This window comes from Oncorhynchus mykiss, chromosome 25 (genome assembly GCF_057628025.1).
Source record: "Oncorhynchus mykiss isolate SJ-2025 chromosome 25, ASM5762802v1, whole genome shotgun sequence".
Lineage (NCBI taxonomy): Eukaryota > Metazoa > Chordata > Actinopteri > Salmoniformes > Salmonidae > Oncorhynchus > Oncorhynchus mykiss.
In genome coordinates this window covers 12,725,178-12,747,112 of record NC_143046.1, presented here as the reverse complement: position 1 = coordinate 12,747,112, position 21,935 = coordinate 12,725,178, and the positions used below count along the sequence as shown (strand labels likewise).

The 21,935-nt window shown below is 42.5% G+C and overlaps 1 protein-coding gene and 1 pseudogene across 1 annotated transcript in view; one reads left to right on the top strand and one right to left on the bottom strand.

The window, feature by feature from the left end:
* The window catches only part of LOC110504586 (ephrin-B1), a 143,099-nt gene extending 142,070 nt beyond the window's left edge, over nt 1–1,029 (top strand). Inside the window, exon 6 of the mRNA XM_090220138.1 lies at nt 654–1,029. The gene's annotated coding sequence lies outside the window, so the exon portion shown is untranslated. The remainder of the gene's footprint in view (nt 1–653) is intronic.
* Nucleotides 312–20,839, bottom strand: LOC149971534 (histone-lysine N-methyltransferase PRDM9-like; annotated as a pseudogene).
* Between the last annotated feature and the right edge of the window lie 1,096 nt (nt 20,840–21,935).

Sequence of the window (21,935 nt, the reverse complement as noted above, 5' to 3'; positions counted from 1 at the left end):
CTTGACAAGTCCAACAAGTCCCTAATTAAGAACAAGTTGTCTGCGAGCATCCCGGTTCACAATACTGTATGTCTGGTCCTTGTGCACTATCACAAGGACCAGATGGGATTTCAGTCTGTTATCGAGGACCTTGGCAAATATCTTGCAGTCCTCACAGAGCAATGCCACAGTCCCCTTTTTTTGGGTAGGAGAGTCAGAGCCGCATGACGACAGCTCATCGGAAACTTTCCTACCCCAACGCATTCACGCAACATGCAAAAGAAGTCCAGTCCAATTATTCCCCAGAATTTTTTATAAAACTCCTCTGGGCGTCAAACGACCCCCGGTGCAAGGCCGGGGGACATCTGGGTTCCGGCCTCTGCCAGTTCATGGGACAACAGGGGAATGTCCATTTCATCACTCTGTGCCAGAGAGTTTAGGGAGTTCTGAAATCAAAATCTGAGCACACACAGGATCACACAGTTCTGCCCTATACAACTCAGTATAAAACTCCACAGTCTGCTTCTGCATCTCCCCCACCACAGAGGTCACCCGCCCAGCTGACAGCCCTAGACAATGCATACCCTTGGCTTCACTGCTCTGTCTTCTGATTATTCATTCGCAAATCTCAAAGAAGCTTTATGATGATCCTTTTTCCCTTTGGTCTCATTCAGGAACCTTGTCAGTTCCCTCACCGTGTACTGTGACCCCTCTGCCTGACTGGCTGTCAGCTACGGACCCATTGAGGAGGAGTCTGAAAAGAAAGCCTCTTCCTCAGACTCACCTTCCTCCTCCTCGTCTCCATCTCCCATCCTGACCACCTACCTCTCTAGTCGGCGCCCCTCCCACCCCAGCACTATAGCATGACTAGACCCAGCCTCATCTACACCACCATCTATAACATGACTAGACCCAGCCTCATCTACACCACCATCCTCTGTAATAAACGGAAGCAGATTCGCAACTACAACCCTTGTTGAAGGAGTCGAAAGAGGAGAAATCAGCACCAACACATCCCCTACAAATATTCCTCTAGCAATCAGCCTACCCACCAAATTCACTATTTTCATGAACACAACCAGAGCTTTGTTCATTCTGGAAGCAGAATGTCTAAATTCTGTTCACTGACCACGAGCAGGACCTCCTCCACTTTAACTCCATTCTCAGGAACGCACCTGAATCCATGTCGTAACGACAGTGTCTCCTCCACGCTAGGCTGAGACGCCATCACACACACTACACCTTCCAAACCCCAGGAAACTAAAACTCTGTCCTCTTCCAACCTAACTTTGAAAAAAACAGCAGGTACCGCTAAACTAAGTGTGTTAACTCTCCACCATAGACAATAAACTAACAGTGTGTTAACCCTCCACCATAGACAATAAACTAACAGTGTTAACCCTCCACCATAGACAATAAACTAACAGTGTTAACCCTCCACCATAGACAATAAACTAACAGTGTTAACCCTCCACCATAGACAATAAACTAACAGTGTTAACCCTCCACCGTAGAAAATAAACTAACAGTGTGTTAACCCTCCACCATAGACAATAAACTAACAGTGTTAACTCTCCACCGTAGACAATAAACTAACAGTGTGTTAACCCTCCACCATAGACAATAAACTAACAGTGTTAACTCTCCACCATAGACAATAAACTAACAGTGTTAACCCTCCACCATAGACAATAAACTAACAGTGTGTTAACCCTCCACCATAGACAATAAACTAACAGTGTTAACTCTCCACCGTAGACAATAAACTAACAGTGTTAACCCTCCACCGTAGAAAATAAACTAACAGTGTTAACTCTCCACCGTAGACAATAAACTAACAGTGTTAACCCTCCACCATAGACAATAAACTAACCGTGTTAACCCTCCAACATAGACAATAAACTAACCGTGTGTTAACCCTCCAACATAGACAATAAACTAACAGTGTTAACCCTCCACCATAGACAATAAACTAACAGTGTTAACCCTCCACCATAGACAATAAACTAACCGTGTTAACCCTCCAACATAGAAAATAAACTAACCGTGTGTTAACCCTCCAACATAGACAATAAACTAACCGTGTGTTAACCCTCCACCATAGACAATAAACTAACCGTGTGTTAACCCTCCACCATAGACAATAAACTAACCGTGTTAACCCTCCACCATAGACAATAAACTAACCGTGTGTTAACCCTCCACCATAGACAATAAACTAACCGTGTGTTAACCCTCCACCATAGACAATAAACTAACCGTGTTAACCCTCCAACATAGACAATAAACTAACAGTGTGTTAACCCTCCGACATAGACAATAAACTAACCGTGTGTTAACCCTCCACCATAGACAATAAACTAACCGTGTGTTAACCCTCCACCATAGACAATAAACTAACAGTGTTAACTCTCCACCATAGACAATAAACTAACCGTGTGTTAACCCTCCACCATAGACAATAAACTAACAGTGTGTTAACCCTCCACCATAGACAATAAACTAACCGTGTGTTAACCCTCCGACATAGACAATAAACTAACCGTGTGTTAACCCTCCGACATAGAAAATAAACTAACAGTGTTAACCCTCCACCATAGACAATAAACTAACAGTGTGTTAACCCTCCAACATAGACAATAAACTAACCGTGTGTTAACCCTCCACCATAGACAATAAACTAACAGTGTGTTAACCCTCCACCATAGACAATAAACTAACAGTGTGTTAACCCTCCAACATAGACAATAAACTAACAGTGTGTTAACCCTCCAACATAGACAATAAACTAACAGTGTGTTAACCCTCCAACATAGACAATAAACTAACAGTGTGTTAACCCTCCAACATAGACAATAAACTAACAGTGTTAACTCTCCACCATAGACAATAAACTAACCGTGTGTTAACCCTCCGACATAGACAATAAACTAACCGTGTGTTAACCCTCCAACATAGACAATAAACTAACAGTGTGTTAACCCTCCAACATAGACAATAAACTAACCGTGTGTTAACCCTCCGACATAGACAATAAACTAACCGTGTGTTAACCCTCCGACATAGAAAATAAACTAACAGTGTTAACCCTCCACCATAGACAATAAACTAACAGTGTGTTAACCCTCCAACATAGACAATAAACTAACCGTGTGTTAACCCTCCAACATAGACAATAAACTAACCGTGTGTTAACTCTCCAACATAGACAATAAACTAACAGTGTTAACTCTCCACCACAGACAATAAACTAACCGTGTGTTAACCCTCCAACATAGACAATAAACTAACCGTGTGTTAACCCTCCAACATAGACAATAAACTAACAGTGTGTTAACCCTCCAACATAGACAATAAACTAACAGTGTGTTAACCCTCCAACATAGACAATAAACTAACAGTGTGTTAACTCTCCACCATAGACAATAAACTAACAGTGTGTTAACCCTCCAACATAGACAATAAACTAACCGTGTGTTAACCCTCCAACATAGACAATAAACTAACCGTGTGTTAACCCTCCACCATAGACAATAAACTAACCGTGTGTTAACCCTCCGACATAGACAATAAACTAACCGTGTGTTAACCCTCCGACATAGACAATAAACTAACAGTGTTAACCCTCCAACATAGACAATAAACTAACAGTGTTAACCCTCCAACATAGACAATAAACTAACCGTGTGTTAACCCTCCAACATAGACAATAAACTAACAGTGTTAACCCTCCGACATAGACAATAAACTAACAGTGTTAACCCTCCAACATAGACAATAAACTAACAGTGTTAACCCTCCAACATAGACAATAAACTAACCGTGTGTTAACCCTCCACCATAGACAATAAACTAACCGTGTGTTAACCCTCCAACATAGACAATAAACTAACTGTGTGTTAACCCTCCAACATAGAAAATAAAATGTTTAAGAAAAGACCAGATAGAATCAAGAAAATAAGTTAGGACAGAGCCCTCCACCCGGACTCTGAACTACAAAACACTCCCAGCATGCACTGAGAGAGGGAGAGAAAGGGGGAAGGAGAAAGAGAGAGAAAGAGGGGGGAGGGAGAAAGAAAGAGAAAGCATGCAAGAGAGGGAGAGAGAGAAAGAGGGAGGGGGAGGGCAGTACAAAGAGGGAGGGGAAAGAAAGAGAGTGAGAAAGAAAGAGAGTGTGCAAGGGAGGGAGGAAGGGAGAAAGAAAAGGAGAGAGAGAGAGAGAGGGAGAAAGAGAGAGAGAGAATATTCCACGCTCAATATGTTCAGTCACTGAGAAAATTCCAGCTTCAGCTATCATACAGAACAAGACAGAGTCAGGATTAGATTCAGCTATCGCACAGAACAAGACAGAGTCAGGATTAGATTCAGCTATCATACAGAACAAGACAGAGTCAGGATTAGATTCAGCTATCGCACAGAACAAGACAGAGTCAGGATTAGATTCAGCTATCATACAGAACAAGACAGAGTCAGGATTAGATTCAGCTATCGCACAGAACAAGACAGAGTCAGGATTAGATTCAGCTATCGTACAGAACAAGACAGAGTCAGGATTAGATTCAACTATCGCACAAAACAAGACAGAGTCAGGATTAGATTCAGCTATCGCACAGAACAAGACAGAGTCAGGATTAGATTCAGCTATCGTACAGAACAAGACAGAGTCAGGATTAGATTCAGCTATCGCACAAAACAAGACAGAGTCAGGATTAGATTCAGCTATCGTACAGAACAAGACAGAGTCAGGATTAGATTCAGCTATCGCACAAAACAAGACAGAGTCAGGATTAGATTCAGCTATCGCACAGAACAAGACAGAGTCAGGATTAGATTCTGCTATCGTACAGAACAAGACAGAGTCAGGATTAGATTCAGCTATCGCACAAAACAAGACAGAGTCAGGATTAGATTCAGCTATCGTACAGAACAAGACAGAGTCAGAATTAGATTCAGCTATCGCACAGAACAGGACAGAGTCAGGATTAGATTCAGCTATCGCACAGAACAAGACAGAGTCAGGATTAGATTCAGCTATCGTACAGAACAAGACAGAGTCAGGATTAGATTCAGCTATCGCACAGAACAAGACAGAGTCAGGATTAGATTCAGCTATCGTACAGAACAAGACAGAGTCAGGATTAGATTCAACTATCGCACAAAACAAGACAGAGTCAGGATTAGATTCAGCTATCGCACAGAACAAGACAGAGTCAGGATTAGATTCAGCTATCGTACAGAACAAGACAGAGTCAGAATTAGATTCAGCTATCGCACAGAACAGGACAGAGTCAGGATTAGATTCAGCTATCGCACAGAACAAGACAGAGTCAGGATTAGATTCAGCTATCGTACAGAACAAGACAGAGTCAGGATTAGATTCAGCTATCGCACAGAACAAGACAGAGTCAGGATTAGATTCAGCTATCGCACAGAATAAGACAGAGTCAGGATTAGATTCAGCTATCGCACAGAACAGGACAGAGTCAGGATTAGATTCAGCTATCGCACAGAACAAGACAGAGTCAGGATTAGATTCAGCTATCGTACAGAACAGGACAGAGTCAGGATTAGATTCAGCTATCACACAGAACAAGACAGAGTCAGGATTAGCTTCCGTGTCTGTGTGTGTGCGTGTGTCTGCTGTCTGCATTAAGAGTAGTCCAATAGCGTAGAGAATGCTTGTCTTGGAAATTGACAAATAGATGAATCATGGACTATATCTGTCAAATACCAACTAGTAGTACTTCAAACAATACAATGCCACGAGAATAGACTGAGATGAGACCGATAACAACAGCTATTCCCCTGCCTAACACGTATTGACAGTGTGGAGAATCCTGAGTGTCTGTGAGTTTTTGTCAAGACTAGCCTGGGTACCAGTCATGTTTGGAGTGGCAGGGATTAGCATTATGGCACAAACATACTGGTACCCAGGCTATTGTCAGACTGTCTGCTGGTGTTTTTTTTGTTACATTCTACACCATCACTTCTTCTTCGCTGGTGTCATCTGTTAGTGTTCTAAATGATCTGGCCAAAAATGAAGCAAACATGTAAATAATGTGGATAGTCATTTCACCCGAGCACTGCTCTCCTGAAACATTTGACTAGATTTTTGTAATGCCGATTGTTTTGTAAATCGTTGTCTTTTTAAAAAGTGTGTTTTGTATGAACCCTTGCATTTAGTTTGAATGATCTTTTTTTTTATTTGAGTAAAACAGAATATGTCCTGTTTAGATCACATGGTCTGGTCATCTGAAGTGTCCAGTAGTGTAACGCATCAGTCCATTCTTATCTCATTGACCAATCCCAGATTGACTAACCCCTAAGTTCTACACCCTACACACTTCCCCTAGACAGACACTCCCTACACAGATCTGAACTGAAAGGGTGTCACACAGACAGGAGGTAAATGTCGGCGTTAATGGCAACAATTCCAGCTGGCCTATCAAAAGACAAAATGGAGCTACAGGGATTAACATTTTGCTATTCCAATGCTTTCAGATCTACATAACAAATCCATATGGGCTAGGGATCTACTTACATTTGGGCACATGTATTTAATGCAGGTTTCAGAGTCATGTTCTTCATCAGCATTTAATAGAACTGAGAGATTCTCCCTGCACAGTAAACTGTACGTATCTCTGACTCAGAAGAGAGACTTCAACCAACAGTCAGTGAAGTAGAGCCCACAGCTTTGACATGGATAGTTATTGAGACAGTAATGGAGGTGGTTAAATACAAACCCAGTCACTGTCAGACACGGTACTTAGTTATTATGGAGACTAGGATGTTCCACCATCTCTGTGTGTTACCTAGATCCCCCCCCCCCCCCCCCCACCTATTTCTATCTCAGTAGAGTTCACATAAGACTATTGGTTTGTCACATTCAGAGTAACACTGATTTCTACTCTTGTTTAAGCCACAGTGTTTAATGTGCATGTTGATAACCTGTTGACGAGGTGTCCCTCATAACTATATGTTAATTTATGCCTTTCACTTTGCTGCATCCCAGAGTATTCCTGTTGCCACCAGCTACCATCAGAATGTTCCATCAGTTTGGAAATCGCATATTGATAAATACATTTTTTTCCCGTGGAAAATGTTTGCGGGATTGTTGTTTTTCAATAAAAGAGTCACCCCATCTCCTATCTGTGTCTCACACACACACACACACACACACACACACACACACACACACACACACACACACACACACACACACACCCTGGGGTGAGTGGTGAACAGATGGGTCTGTTCTGACACATTAGTCAGATTTGAGACACACACATGCTTTAGAAATTCATATTTTTGAGGAGGTCCAGTCTGATACGCCTCTCTGCATAGTAAGTCATCTCCATCACAACCCTCTGCCCCGCTGTCCACCACAATTACATTCTTCCACAGTTTATTACATGGGATTGGTTGCACTCTGGATTTCTACCGTGTTTGTCTGAAATGACAGCCTGTGTACTCCACTGGTGAAGGACAGATTCCAGGCGTCGTGTGTGTGTGTGTGTGTGTGTGTGTGTGTGTGTGTGTGTGTGTGTGTGTGTGTGTGTGTGTGTGTGTGTGTTGGTCTATGAAAGCAGAGATGGCATGACATTGTATTACAGTGATTGGGTCTATTCTACTCAAAATACGGCAATGGTTACTGTCATGGCTCTCCCATGAAAACGAGAGAAAGAGTGATGGAGGGAGAGAGTGATGGAGAGAAAGAGAGATGTAGTGAGAGAGTAATGGAGAGAGAGAGTGATGGAGAGAAAGAGAGATGTAGCGAGAGAGTAATGGAGAGAGAGAGTGATGAAGAGAGAAAGAGTGATGGAGGGAGAGAGTGATAGAGAGAGAGAGTGATGGAGTGTGAGAGAGAGTGATGGAGAAGAGTGATGGAGTGAAAGAGTGATGGAGAGAGAGAGATGGAGAGAGAGTGAGAGCTCCCCCCCCCTTACCCCCCTCTCTCGCTCTCTCTTCGCCCCAGGGCAGGTACACTCATCTGTTATCTGGCTTGGTCCCGAGACGCCCCCGTGGAGACGTTACTGTGGGTTTATTAAAGCCTTCTCCTGTTGTGTGTGAGTTTGTGTGTGGTGTGTGTGCCACAGGGGCCTAGCTATTGTTCTGAAATGGAGTCAACATCACACAATATAGTTCCAGATTTCTGCAGTAGAGAGACAGAGGATGTGGTCTGCAAGGGTTGGTCTGGTCTATAGTTTCCTTTGATCCAGACAAGCTCAACCATGGCCCGAATGCATGCATGTAAGTCACTATGAATTAAATCATTATGGCATATATTATATATTATCTAGGATCATGCAACACCTCCCTACTTGAAATGCACATGATCATTATCAGTCACCAGTTGGTTTTACACCTTCCCAACATGTGCAGTTAATGATCTGCGCTGCAGAGTGTTCTAGCACTACTGGAGACCAGCATTCCCGATAAACGCTGCGTATGTCGGCTCAAATGAAAATGACCTTTACGTGCCTCCCCGGGTGGCGCAGTGGTCTAGGGCACTGCAGCGCTGTGCCACCAGAGACTCTGGGTTCGCGCCCACGCTCTGTTGCAGCCGGCCGCGACCGGAAGGTCCATGGGGCGACGCACAATTGGCACAAAAGTGCTATGATGAAGCTGGCTCTCACCGCCACAGGAAAAAGATCCAGAGTTACCTCTGCTGCAGAGTTCATTAGAGTTACCAGCCAGACACCAATAAGAAGAAGAGACTTGCTTGGGCCAGGAAACATGAGCAATGAACATTAGACTGGTGGAAATCTGTCCTTTAGTCTGATGAGTCCAAATTTGCGATTTTTGGTTCTAACCGCTGTGTCTTTGTGAGACGCAGAGTAGGTGAACGGATGATCTCCGCATGTGTCGTTCCCACCCTGAATCATGGAGGAGGAGGTGTGATGGTGTGGGTGTGCTTTGCTGGTGGCACTGTCTGTGATTTATTTAGAATTCAAGGCACACTTAACCAGCATGGCTACCACAGCATTCTGCAGCAATACACCTCCCATCTGGTTTGCACTTAGTGGGACTATCATTTGTTTTTCAGCAGGACAATGACCCAACACACCTCCAGAGTGTGTAAGGGCTATTTGACCAAGAAGGAGAGTGATGGAGAAATGCATGAGATGATCTGGCCTCCGCAATCCCCCGACCTCAACCCAATTTAGATGATTTGGGATGAGTTGGACCGAAGAGTGAAGGAAAAGCAGCTAACAAGTGCTCAGCATATGTGGGAACTCCTTCAAGACTGTTGGAAAAGCATTCCAGGTGAAGCTGGTTGAGAGAATGCCAAGAGTGTACAAAGCTGTCATCAAGGCAAAGGGTGGCTACTTTGAGGAATCTCAAATATAAAATATATTTTGATTTGTTTAACACTTTTTTTGGTTACTATATGATTCCATATGTGTTATTTCATAGTTTTGATGTTTTCACTATTATTCTGCAATATATAAAATCATGCAAATAAAGAAAAACTATTGAATCAGTAGGTGTGTCCAAACTTTTCACTGGTATTGTAACTTGGGGTGTATACATTTGAGTTCACAATAAATATTTTAGTTACTGTTAATATACAGTACATGTATAAATTATGTATGATTTCATTCTCTACATGTTCACACTTTAAAACAGTGGTCACCAAACTTTTCTAGGCCGAGATCACTTTGAGTCAAAATCCTGATTTCAACTAAATGTAAGGTTAGCCTATGCAACATTAACCAATTAAAGCAGTTCTGTAGCAATGAGGCTTGTGCAGTAGACTGTAGGCCCAATACATTATCACTGTATACTGGCTATGCTAGAATTGCCCTGCCACTGTTATTCTTCCATTTTAAAATTCAATTAAAAGACTTGAGGTATATGAGCCACTGGTAATAGATTATTTGTTGTATTACTTGTGAGGCACAGCTGAGTGAGCATAAATGGAAACAATTTGCTTTCTTTATCTTACTGGACTGATGGTGCCTGCATCTAATGGTCAGTCTCAGTGGAGGGAGTGCATCAGAGGATCTGCCTCCCACCGTTGGACAGTCCCTCAGCTTTCCCCCCTCCACTAAGACTGACCAAAATGGTCTTCCAGCTGATAGCGAATCTCGATTCCCATTGCATTATTTCTGCCTCATACAGAAAATCATGTTCTTACACTTCTAACCAGAGATATAATTTAAAAAAACGCACGGCTAATAATGACACTACTATAGATACGCTTTCCTGCTCATTCATTGAAGCTGCAGTGCTTGTTGCAGCGCGAAGGGTTAATTGCATTTTTCATTTTATTAGCGTTGAATAAAAACTGTTGACAATGCTGAATAAAAACGTAGGGCTCTATTTAATCAGATCTAATTTAGCCAAACATCCGCATAGCGGTTCTTTTGGTGGTGCCGGAGCTGGAACTAGAGGTGTTAAATCCAGGCATTATACCTAAAGCGGACATTGTCATTGAAGGCACAAAGTCACATTCAGAGAAATCCCATGCAGCCCTGTTTACAAGTTCGAACACTGGAATGCGAGATGTAATCGACCCCCTTTTAATGATTTTCAATTTGAGCGTTATTATTTCTGTATAGCCTACACTTTCTCGTTCTGAACTTTTAACGCGATCCGGACGAGTGTGGCTTTGTGACGATGATCACAAGAGCAGCTGCTCACCGATTTGACAGCTCCAATGCAGTTCAATCTCAGACACCGCCAAAACATCAGCTATTGACGGTTAATTCTTGATCTGATTGAATATAAGCCATACACATGAACTCACTTCTAAAAACAGCAGCTTGTTGCTGTCGTCTCTCTTTAGGCATGGTTTTAAACATTTTGAAATCACAACATCAATTTACTTTGCTGTGGAAGCTGCAGACACATGGTGATCTGAGCAATCTGATTGGCCAGCGGTATTAGGTGCAAGGTGCACTTGATTTGATCACTGGGCACGCAGAGTAGGCAGAGTTTGTACCTTCAGACACATGAAATGGTTAAAAATGGGAACATTTCGACTCTTCTCTGTATACATCAATGAGGTCGCTCTTGCTGCTGGCGAGCCTCTGATCCACCTCTACGCAGACGACACCATTCTGTATACTTCTGGCCCTTCTTTGGACACTGTGTTAACAACCCTCCAGGCGAGCTTCAATGCCACAACTCTCCTTCAGTGGCCTCCAATTGCTCTTAAATACAAGTAAAACTAAATGCATGCTCTTCAACCGATCGCTACCTGCACCTGCCCGCCTGTCCAACATCACTACTCTGGACGGCTCTGACTTAGAATACATGGACAACCACAAATACCTAGGTGTCTGGTTAGACTGTAAACTCTCCTTCCAGACCCATATCAAACATCTCCAATCCAAAGTTAAATCTAGAATTGGCTTCCTATTTCGCAACAAAGCATCCTTCATTCATGCTGCCAAACATACCCTTGTAAAACTGACCATCCTACAAATCCTCGACTTTGGCGATGTCATTTACAAAATAGCCTCCAATACCCTACTCAACAAATTGGATGCAGTCTATCACAGTGCAATCCGTTTTGTCACCAAAGCCCCATATACTACCCACCATTGCGACCTGTACACTCTCGTTGGCTGGCCCTCGCTTCATACTCGTCGCCAAACCCACTGGCTCCATGTCATCTACAAGACCCTGCTAGGTAAAGTCCCCCCTTATCTCAGCTCGCTGGTCACCATAGCATCTCCCACCTGTAGCACACGCTCTAGCAGGTATATCTCTCTAGTCACCCCCAAAACCAATTATTTCTTTGGCCGCCTCTCCTTCCAGTTCTCTGCTGCCAATGACTGGAACGAACTATAAAAATCTCTGAAACTGGAAACACTAATCTCCCTCACTAGCTTTAAGCAACAACTGTCAGAGCAGCTCACAGATTACTGCACCTGTACATAGCCCACCTATAATTTAGCCCTATCAACTACCTCTTTCCCTACTGTATTTAATTAATTTATTTATTTTGCTCCTTTGCACCCCATTATTTTTATTTCTACTTTGCACATTCTCCCATTGCAAATCTACCATTCCAGTGTTTTACTTGCTATATTGTATCTACTTTGCCACCATGGCCTTTTTGCCTTTACCTCCCTTATCTCACCTCATTTGCTCAGATCGTATATAGACTTGTTTATACTGTACTATTGACTGTATGTCTGTTTTACTCCATGTGTAACTCTGTGTCGTTGTATGTGTCGAACTGCTTTGCTTTATCTTGGCCAGGTCGCAATTGTAAATGAGAACTTGTTCTCAACTTGCCTACCTGGTTAAATAAAGGTGAAATAAATAAGATAAAACAGGGCAGCTGAAACAAGTGCACCTACCGGCAACAGCGCTGGACAGAAAACAAGTAGGAATGCCAGGCTTTATCATTAGTTGTTTAATAGAAATGTTTGGCGATTGACTAGGAATGCCTTGGACACCACTGCTTTTCAATATGATTAGTACATGTATGTGTGTCAAATAATACAGGACTTTGAGAACAGAATTGTTCAACAGTGTCTATACAAAGACACATCATTCATGTTTCATGATGGAACATTACACTTCTATTAAATCACTGTCCCAATGTCAAGATAATCTAAAGTTCCACTTCTTGACTCTTTTTACAACACTGGTGTCTCTTTAGATGTCCTGACTGACTTAAACTCTTCCCACACTAGGAGCAGTGGAACAGCTTCTCTCCTGTGTGAGTGAGCTGGTGTGTTCTGAGGTTAATCTCTCTATTGAAGGTCTTCCCACACTGGGAGCAGTGAAATGGCTTCTCTCCTGTGTGAGTGAGCTGGTGTGTTCTGAAATGACCTGTAGTGAAACTCTTCCCACACTGAGAGCAGTGGTTTGATCGTGGCTTGTCCATCTCGCTCTGTTTCCTGGTGGGAGCTGGGTTGGAGGAACTTGAGGTGGTTCCATGGTGCTGTGAGTTGCTGGAGGACATGAGATTCTCTGATCTGATCTCTCCACTCCTCAACAGTCTGACATACTCATCATGATGTCATCTCTTTATGTGCTTGTGGAGGAAGATCTGAGAGGTGAAGGAGAACGGACAGCCAGAGCACGAGAAGATCTGGACCTGGGACGACTCAGCGTTCACATCTGAGAGAGGTGAAGGGGAGAGAGAAAGAAGAGAAATCAAGATCACAAGGTGCATGATCATTATTGTTCCAGACAACTTGACATGAACAGAGAAAACTCAGGACCAGTATGATAATACACCACATAAATCATATTTAATGACCAATGAGTTTCAATTGAGAAATTAGTAATAATAAGGTAATAATGGGTAATAATGAGTATTAATGAGGTAAGAATGGGTAATAATGAGTATTAATGAGGTAAGAATGGGTAATAATGAGTATTAATGAGGTAAGAATGGGTAATAATGAGTATTATTAAATATTAATGAGGTAATAGTGGGTATTAATGAGTATTAATGAAGTAATAGGTAAAAAGAGAATGAATGTAAGAGGAGTGAAAAGTAAGGGCAGAGACAGGGATGAAGAGGGGAGGAAGAGGGGAGAAATGACCTTTAGCAGAGCTCTTTTTGGCCCAGAGGTAGTCGAAGACAATGCCCAGGTCTCTGGCGTACTCCTCTCCGTACCAAACCAACAGCTCCTCTCCAACAGCTATGGGCTTACAGCAGCGGTACAGAATCCCTCCTCCGTACTGGAAGGACACCAGATTGTGTTCTTCTTCACCACGAGCACAGTTCACATACCTGAGAAGAGAGAGGGAGAGACAGAGAAAGAGAGAGAGCAGTCGGGGGTTAATTATGTACAAGAGATTGAGGTCTTCAAGTAGGTGCAGTGGTTCCTCGCAATGGCGGAATGACGCAATTTACCACAATCTGCCACCATCTACCACAAAGTGTTGCGGCATAAAGCTCTCTCTGTAGGTACAGAGAGAAACAGAAGGAGGAAGAGGACTGAGACTTCCTCTGTACTTGTCACGTTTCGTCATAAGGATCGGACCAAGGCGCAGCATGATATGCGTTCTCCTTTTAATGAATGAACAAAAACAACAAACAACCAAACGAAACGTGAATCTAAACAAACTAGTGCTGACAGGCAACTACCCACCCTAGTCAAACCCTGACCTAACCAAAATATATAGAAAAACAGAGATATCTAAGGTCAGAGTGTGACAGTACTTCAGTGTTGCTCACCTCATCCAGTTGGAGTGAGTGTCTCTCCCAGCATCGATGTAGTCGTCCCAGTGTCTGCTCTTGTTGATCTGAGGAAAACAACTATTCATATTTACAGTTTTGATCAGATTGGAAAAAATTAAGAACAGCCCAATAACACACAGTACGTACACGCACGCACGCACGCACGCACGCACGCACGCACGCACACACACACACACACACACACACACACACACACACACACACACACACACACACACACACACACACACACACACACACACACACACACACACACACACACACACACAAACACACACACTCCTCTCACCACTCTCCATGGCTTGGTCCTTGACTGTGAGCTCTCCTTCATAAGGGATGTCAGGGAAGAAGAGGGGAGGACCATGGACCTCACACTCCTCCATGAAGAAAGACTTGCCGTCCTCACAGTCTGGGAGAGAGAAAGAGAAACAGAACATGTTAAACATCAGTTATTATGATGATGACATGCATTAAAAAGACAAAACACCAGCGTGGTTGAGAGAAAGAGAGTAAGAAATACACTTCTACATAAGAGCGTCCACTAAATGCACAGGGGATCAAATTAAATGTGGGTAGATTTAGATAAGAATGATTTATTTCCCCTGCCACGAAGAGATCCAATCCCAAATCTCAATGGGACACAACGCCCGTTACCAGAGTGACCCCCCCCACCCTTAAAGGGGCAACTGAAAATGTTGTCTCCTCTGATATGAGACTCAGGTCACAAACAATTACATGAAACTGAGTAATATAACTCATTACTTCCTACGAATACATTTCTTCTTTTAGAAACATTAAAAACCATGGTCATCCTGGTTTTGTGTTTAAAAAATATATATAATTATGGTACATTTAACATAAATTAAAAATATATAATTATATTTCAAAAGAGGTTCTGAAATCAGGATCACTGATATAAATTCTATTTGGACACAGTTCTCTTAGAACAAACCAGAAACTACACGTATCTAGGATCTAATGTCAGCAACACAGGTCGCTTTCACATGGCTGTGAATGAGCTGAGAGACAAAGCAATTAGAATCTGGCTCAAAATGTTCCAATCAGCTATAGAACTAATTGTTCTATATGGCAGTGAAGTATGGCGTCCGCTCTCTAATAACGAATTTACCAAATGGGAGGATCATCCAATCGAAATACTGCATGCAGAGTTTTGCAAGACTGTATTGTAAGTAGAAAGAAAAACTCTAAATAACTAATTTAGAGCATAATTGGGCCAATACCCCCTGCTCATTCTAATTGAAAAAAGAACCATCACATTTTACAACCATCTAAAAACAAGAGACACCAAAATGTTTCATCACACAGCTCTACAATGTCAAACATGAGAAGAGTCCCCTCAGTCAGCTGGTTCTGAGGCTCAGTTCACCAACCCAAACCAACCACATAGCGACTCAGGACAGCACTCAGAAAATCTGGCCCAACCAAATCATCACCAAGCAAAAATAAAAATATATCACCTATTGGAAAGACACCACAAAAAAATCTAAGTAAACTTCAATGCTATTTGGCTCTAAACAGACAGTACATGGTGGCAGACTATCTGTCCACTGTGACTGATAGAAAACTGAGGAAAACACTGACTAGGTACAGACTCAGTGGGGACAGTCTAGCTAAAGAGACCGGTCGTCACAGACAAACCTGGCTGCCCAGAGAGGACAGGCTGTGCTCACTCTGCTCCAGGGGAGAGGAAGAGACAGAGCTGCATTTCATATTACACTGTGACAAATACTCAGAGCTGAGACTCTTTCTTTCCCAAAATGATCAGTCAGTACATAGAATTTGAAACTATAAAAATATATATTTATTGGGTGAAAAGCCTAAATGTCAATAATATTTCCCGTTTTGTTTTGGCTTTCATACCATGTGGCTTCTCAGTCAGGTTGAGACTGGTCTACTACAGTGCCCTCCACTAGTATTGGCACCCTTGGTAAATATGAGAAAAACGGGCTGTGAATTTTTTTTCTTTATTGGCAAACCTGGCTATCAAGAGAAGAGGCTATGTGCACATTGCCCACAAAATGAGGTGGAAACTGAGCTGCACTTCCTAACCTCCTGTCCAATGTATGACCATGTTAGAGACATATTTCCCTCAGATTACACAGACCCAAAAACAAACCCAATTTTGATAAACTCCCATATCTACTGGGTGAAATTCCACAGTGTGCCATCACAGCAGCAAGATTTGTGACCTGTTGCCACAAGAAAAGGGCAACCAGTGAAGAACAAACACCATTGTAAATACAAACCACATTTATGTTTATTTATTTTCTCTTGTGTTCTTTAACCATTTGCACATTGTTACAACACTGTATATATTCATAATATTACCTTTGTAATGACTTTAATCTTTTGGAACTTCTAGTGTAATGTTTACCATTCATTTTTATTGTTTATTTCACTTTTGTATATTATCTACCTCACTTGCTTTGGCAATGTTAACACATGTTTCCCATGCCAATAAACCCCCATGAATTGAATTGAATTGAGAGAGAAGGAAAGAGAGAGAGATGGAGATAGATAGAAAGCGATAGATACACAGAGAGAGAGACAGAGAGATAATGACTCACAGAGGTAGTGATCATCTTTGGGGACCTCCTCCTCTGTGTAAGTGATTCTTGGTCTGTCTCTCAGATTTCTGCTGCGCTTGTATGTGTTCAGCTCTGCTTTCTGCCTTTCCAGCCACTCTCTCTTAGACGGGCCTGGCTGGCTGGCTGGCTGGCTGGCTGGCTGGCTGGCTGGCTGGCAGGCAGGCAGGCAGGCAGGCAGGCAGGCAGGCAGGCAGGCAGGCAGGCAGGCAGGCAGGCAGGCAGGCAGGCAGGCAGGCAGGCAGGCAGGCAGGCAGGCAGGCAGAAAAATCCCCATCCCAAACTCTAACAGTCTATTCTTGTCTGTCTCTGTTACCTGAGGTTGATGGTTTGGGGTGCAACAAACGAGCCCCTTGCTGTGTGGAACTCCCTGCCTCCCTTCCACTGGTGCTGGGGGTCGCTTCACTCTGACCCTCCTGGAAAGAGACAAGAGGAGAGTTCAAACTGACCACTTGGCCTGTGTGTCATCATCACCTTTGATTTGAAACAACATGAATGAAAATATATTGTGTGTTGTGTTATGTGTATGACAGTAACACACACCGTGGCTCCTAGCCCCTCCTGTACTCCACTGTGGGTGTCTGCTGGGCTGCCGTCTTTGAGGAAGGCCACTTCCTCTTCTGTCAGCTCCTCCATTAATGGCTGGGCGGGTTCTGTCCCCATATTACTGGGTCCTGCCTCCTCACCACTGGGGGGCTGCTGAGGATCAAAGGAGAGGGGTGGTGGGGGGGGGGGGGGGGGGGGGGCTTAACTGACTTGACTAGTTAAATAAATGTTAAATTAAAAAAATACCACCAAAATATATGGTAGCTTGAGTTTCAGATAAGAATTTGTCGTTGGTATATATTAAGTAAAGAAGTGGCCCAAGGAAGCTGCCCTGCTGTCACGCCCTGGTCGAAGTATTTTGTGTTTATCTTCATTTATTTGGTCAGGCCAGGGTGTGGCATGGGTTTTTGTATGTGGTGTGTTGGTATTAGGATTGTAGCATAGTGGGGTGTTCTAGTTAAGTCTATGGCTGTCTGAAGTGGTTCTCAATCAGAGGCAGGTGTTTATCGTTGTCTCTGATTGGGAACCCTATTTAGGCAGCCATATTCTTTGAGTGTTTTGTGGGTGATTGTCCTTAGTGTCCTTGTAACTGTCTTGTGTTAGTTTGCACCAGTTTAGGCTGTTTCGGTTTTCACATTACGTTTATTGTTTTCGTACAGTTCATGTTTTATCATTGTTGAATAAACATGGATCGCAATCTACACGCTGCATTTTGGTCCGACTCTACTTCAACCGAAGAAAGCCGTTACACCTGCGGTATTCTACAGTCTAAAGCATGAAGGGAAGAAAACAACCCATTGATATAGGTGGACTGTTTCCTGTCAGTTAGATGTAGTATTATTCTAGTAGTATTCTAATAGCAGTCAAGTAGTACCCAAGTACTAATCTAGTAGTAGACAAGTAGTAGTAGCTTAGTAGTAGTAACTACTAGTAGTACCTAGTAGTAGTCTAGACGTAATCTAATATTAGCCTAGTATTAGCCTAGTAGTAGCCTAGTATTAGTCTTGTAGTAGTCTAGTAGTAGCCTAGTAGTAGCCTAGTAGTAGACTAGACGTTGTCTAATAGTAGTAGTCTAATAGTAGCCTAATAGTAGTCTAATAGTAGCCTAGGAGTAGTCTAATAGTAGTAATCTAATAGTAGCCTAGTAGTAGCCTAGTAGTAGTCTAATAGTATCCTAGTAGTAGTCTAATAGTAGTGTAGTAGTAGTAGACTAGTAGTAGCTGAGTAGTAGTAGCCTAGTAGTAGTAGCCTAGTAGTAGCCTAAAAGTAGTAGTCTAGTAGTAGTCACCTAGTAATAGTCTAGTAGTAGACTAGTAGTCTAGTAGTAGTCTAGTAGTAGTCTAGTAGTAGTCCAGTAGTAGTAGCCTAGTAGTAGCAGCCTAGTAGTAGACTAGTAGTAGTAGCCTAGTAATAGTCTAGTAGTAGACTAGTAGTAGTAGCCTAGTAGTAGCCTAGTTGTAGTAGCCTAGCAGCAGCCTAGTAGTATACTAGTAGTAGTAGCCTAGTAGTAGCCTAGTAGTAGTAGCCTAGATGTAGTCTAGTAGTAGTAGCCTAGTAATAGCCTAGTTGTATACTAGTAGTAGTAGCCTAGTAATAGCCTAGTATTAGTAGACGAGTAGTAGACTAGTAGTAGTCTAATAGTAGTAGCCTAGTAGTTGTCTAATAGTAGTCTAGTAGTAGCCTAGTAATAGTCTAATAGTAGTCTAGTAGTAGTCTAGTAGTAGTAGCCTAGTAGTAGTAGCCTAGCAGTAGTAGCCTAGTAGTAGCCTAGTAGTAGTCTAGTAGTAGCCTAGTAGTAGTCTAATAGTAGTAGCCTAGTAGTTGTCTAATAGTAGTCTAGTAGTAGCCTAGTAATAGTCTAATAGTAGTCTAGTAGTAGTCTAGTAGTAGTAGCCTAGTAATAGTCGAATAGTAGTCTAGTAGTAGTCTAGTGGTAGTAGCTTAGTAGTAGTCTAGTAGTAGTAGCCTTTTAATAGTCTACTAGTATAATAGTAGTAGTAGCCTAGTAGAAGTAGCCTAGTAGTAGTAGCCTAGTAATAGTCTAGTAGTAGACTAGTAGTAGTCTAATAGTAGTAGTCTAATAGTAGTCTAATAATAGTCTAGTAGTAGTCTAGTAGTAGTAGCCTAGCAGTAGCAGCCTAGTAGTAGTCTAGTAGTAGTAGTCTGGTAGTAGTCTAGTAGCAGTCTGGTAGTAGCCTAATAGTAGTCTAGTAGTAGTCTAATAATAGTAGTCTAGTAGTAGTCTAGTGGTAGTCTAGTAGTAGTAGCCTAGTAGTAGTCTAGTTTTAGTGTAGTAGTAACCTAGTTGTAGTCTAGTAGTAGTCTAGTAGTATTAACCTAGTAGTAGTCTAGTAGTAGTAGCCCAGTAGCAGTTTAGTTTTAGTCTAGTAGTAGTCTAGTTGTAGTCTATTAGTAGTCTAGTAGTAGTCTACTAGTGGTAGCCTAGTAGTAGTCTAGTAGTAGTCTAGTAGTTGTAGCCTAGTAGTAGTCTAGTGGTTGTAGTCTAGTAGTAGTATATTAGTAGTAACCTAGTAGTAGTCTAGTAGTAGTAACCTAGTAGCCACCTAGTAGTTGTAGTCTAGTAGTAGTAGCCTAGTGGTAGTCTAGTAGTTGTAGTCTAGTAGTTGTCTTGTAGTAGTCTAGTAGTAGTAACCTAGTAGTAGTCTAGTAGTTGTAGTCTAGTAGTAGTAATCTAGTAGTTGTCTAGTAGTAGTAGCCTAGTAGTAGTCTAGTTGTAGTCTACTAGTGGTAGCCTAGTAGTAGTCTATTAGTTGTAGTCTAATAGTAGTCTATTAGTAGTAACCTAGTAGTAGTCTAGTAGTAATAACCTAGTAGTAGTCTAGTAGTTGTAGTCTAGTAGTAGTCTAGTAGTAGTAACCTAGTAGTAGTCTAGTAGTAGTAGCCTTGTGGTAGTCTAGTAGTTGTAGTCTAGTAGTTGTAGTCTTGTAGTAGTCTAGTAGTAGTAATCTAGTGGTAGTCTAGTAGTTGTAGTCTAGTAGTAGTAATCTAGTAGTTGTCTAGTAGTAGTAGCCTAGTAGTAGTCTAGTTTTAGTCTAGTAGTAACCTAGTTGCAGTCTAGTAGTAGTCTAGTTGCAGTCTACTAATGGTAGCCTAGTAGTAGTCTAGTAGTAGTAACCTAGTAGTAGTCTAGTAGTGGTAGCCTAGTAGTAGTCTAGTTGTAGTCTAGTAGTAGTCTAGTAGTAGTCTATTAGTGGTAAACTAGTAGTAGTCTAGTTGTAGTCTAGTAGTAGTCTAGCTAGCTATCCACTAATGTTTCACCTTTGTCTGCTCTGTCTGTCTCAACCAACTACTGCTGCTGCTGAGGTCAATTTGTCAAGCAAGCTTAGCCCATGCATTGGGCCGCAGGGCGACTGTTGGCGCTAAATGTACAATGGTGGGAATAAAGAGTGAGATTCTAAAATATTTTACAAGAGACACGACCGACAGGTGTGGACAGCATGTGAGCCGTCACCTCAGACCGGGTTTGATCCCGGGTTGTGTCGCAGCGGGCAGCGACCGGGAGACCCATGCGGCAGCGCACAATTGGCCCAGAATCTTCAGGGAAGTTTGGCTGCTGGAATGTCCTTGTCCCATATTGTCAATGTATTTATTGTATTGTATCAAATGGTAGTCTACAGTAGCCTACAATGGCATTTAAATGAATACCCTACTTGATGGCCAACAGATGCAAATGTAGCCTATCATTCACATTTAATGTCATTTTCATTGTGGACTTTTTCCCATAACAGAAACCATCGAGGGAGTTTCAAATTTCCACTCGTGCAGTGCTCCAAACCCTAGAACTGAGCACGAGTAAAACCCTTCACTTGATACGGTGATCCATAAGATACTTCGACATTTGAATACAGTTTACTTTAAACCTCCTCTGAGCTCATTTATCTAAAGAGCTCTAGCCCACCTACAGTACTTTGCCAGAGCTTAGTCACCATTATAGCAGTTCTACCGCGTGAATATGTTTTATTGAAAAAGGTTGTCTCCATAATGACCCATCTAAATAGCCTATCTACAACTGGTAATAAAGTTGTCACTGTGTGTGCGCCTGCTTCTGTTTCCTTGACTCAGCTGCCTCTCCTGCAGCACTCTCTCAATCAGTGGTCTCAATGCACAGTACAGTCCTCTGGCCCTCCCCACCATTCACTCATGCAGTAACAACCTGCTCACTGCCTGATCGTCAGCAGCAGCAGGCTACAGTTCAACGTGGATGTTAAAACAATGGAGAGAAATGCCATGACGGCAGGAGTGCAATTTAGAAGTAGTCACCCTCGACCAATACATTTTCACCCGCTACATCGTATTCAAAGTAGCCCAAATTATCTAGAAAACCACGAACATGGCAACCCTGACCAGTAGGCAAGTCTTGATTCCCAAGGCCGGCCCGCTCGTTAGCAGGATTTGGCTGTCATCTAACAGGAGGGCATTTTATGAGCTAAACCGAACAAGACGCACCTCCAACAACACAAAACCTCACATAATTCTGCCCCAATTTCTCTCAACTAGTGGCACATGTGCTTTTTAGGTGAGCGCTGATGCGTCCCATTTCATCAAAGGTATGAGTTGTCCGTTCCTAGCGCACCTCTCCAGGATGCTGTTGGGGAGATGTGTCC